The following is a 2,326-nucleotide window of genomic DNA, read 5'->3' on the forward strand; positions in this document are numbered from 1 at the left end:
CTTTCTTTGGTATTATCTAGGGTCAACCGGCACGGTGCGCTATAAGGCAATTTAATGTTTTATTATGTTTATACCTGTAGTGTAGAGAATGCGGAGTGAAGTGAGGACTAAAATTTTTTCGCGTTACGAAGTATAGCGAAAAATAATTGTCCTAACGACATGTAAGCAGATATTAAGTATCTTGTTACTTAAGTTCAGTTGTTTTGTAGGCAGTGGCCAATGAGAATTTAGTGTTGGGTGAAACGTATTCAATGTTTGAAGAGGTATTTAGTAAGTGGTCACTTTCTAGCGCACGCTAGCCCGAGCAAGTCGAATTTATTATTAATATTATTATCATTATTATTTATTAGTAGTACAAGAGTGAGGTTCCACCACTCAAATTTGAGTTACTCTGCATTATTGCCGTGGATACACAGGTTTCCATAGTTTTTTCAAAACTTGAGATTTTGTTTTTTATCTATGGTTTTTCCTGGGCGGCAGAGGAGGCTTATATGTTGATTTGAAAGTTTGTTCATTTTGTTTTAAATATGCACTGCTATATCAGTACAGAAGTTTGTAAAAGTTATTAGAATATGTGATGTTACACCTATATTGTTTTCTAAAAGTATGATTCATTGGGAAAATAAACCTGGCGTCAACCGGCACGGTGCGCTATAAGGCAATTTAATGTTTTATTATGTTTATACCTGTAGTGTAGAGAATGCGGAGTGAAGTGAGGACTATGATTATGAACACAGAGATGTTTGAAACGTTGTTATTTGTTGGTGATGGAAATAAATTTAAGAATGTTTGGCGTTGTCGTAATTCTCCAGTTCCTTATTAAACTGAGGTTCCCTTCCACCCGCTCAGTAGCAGCGATTATCATTATTATTATTATTACTATTATTATAATTATTATTATTATTATTATTATTATTATTATTATTATTATTATTATTATTATTATTATTATTATTATTAGGAGTGATCGTTAAAATGACAGGAAAAAAAAAGATACCTCACTGATTGCAATAATTACAGAGGATTAACACGCATGTTAGTTGATATGAAATTATATAGTATGCTTATTCTAAAGAGACTGGAGAGAAGGATTGATGAAAAGCTGGGAGATGAACAAGCAGGATTGAGAAAATGTAGAGGTAGCACTGACCAAATTTTCCTTTTGAGACATGTTACAGCAATGCGTAAAATATAAAATCAACTTTTGATGGTATTTGTGGGCTATGAAAAAATCTTTGATAGTGTGCACCGGCTAATTTTGTGGAGAGTCCTGCGTTATTATAGAATTCCTCTCAAATATGTGAATTTGATTAAGTCTGTTCATGAGCATGGCAAGTGCAAAGTTAATATTAATGGAGCCATATCAAATGGATTTTCAGTGAACAGCGGAGTATTTTAAGGGAATGTGTTGTCGCCTATGTTGTTTATCCTCCTCATGGATTTTGTAATTTATAGAACAGTCGGAGATGGGATTGGTGATAGAAATTTAGCAGATTTCGAGTATGCTGATGATACTTTCCTTGTTAGCAGAACACCACAGGATTTGCAATGCTTGCTTAACAGAATGCATGAAATATCATACGAGGTTGGGCGGTTAGAATTTAAGTGAAAGATTGAAAAAAAGCAAATCCGACAATGGCTAGGTTAGGTAAAATTTGGATATTAAATCGCCTGAAATTACATATAAAAATCAGACTATATATCAGTTTTGTGAGATTGGTGTTACTCTATGGACATGAGTCGTAGTACAACAATGGAACAATCTCTAATAGATATAGCAGATTTGAGAACCAAGCCCTCAAAGGGTATTGGGAGGTGAATGGCAGGACAGGATTAGAAATGAAACAATATGATCCATTACTTAAGAGCCATATAACGATAAGATCATGATGACGGGTAGATGGAGATGGTTTAGGCATGCTCTTTGCACTCCCCAAGAAAGATTAGTTCACCAAACGTTCAGCTGTGCTCCTCCAGGTACTAGAAGAGTTGGAAGACCCAGTTATACATGACTGAGGACTATGAAGCGTGAGGTAAGAGATAATGAATGGAAAAGTATTGAATTGAAAGCTCAAGATAGAGACGACTGGCAAAATATAACCGAGGCCCTTTGCATAAGAGGATATGTTGATGATGACCATTATTATTATTATTATTATTATTATTATTATTATTATTATTATTAGCTAAGCTACACCCCTAGATGGGAGAGCAGGATGCAATAAGCCTAGTGGCTCCAACAGGATAAAATTACCCAGAGAGGAGAGGAAAAAGGAAATAAACTTCCAAAGAAGTAAAGAACAATTGAAAAGAAATATTCCAAGAA

The sequence above is a fragment of the Palaemon carinicauda genome, chromosome 2, assembly GCF_036898095.1.
Source record: "Palaemon carinicauda isolate YSFRI2023 chromosome 2, ASM3689809v2, whole genome shotgun sequence".
Taxonomy (NCBI): Eukaryota; Metazoa; Arthropoda; class Malacostraca; order Decapoda; family Palaemonidae; genus Palaemon; species Palaemon carinicauda.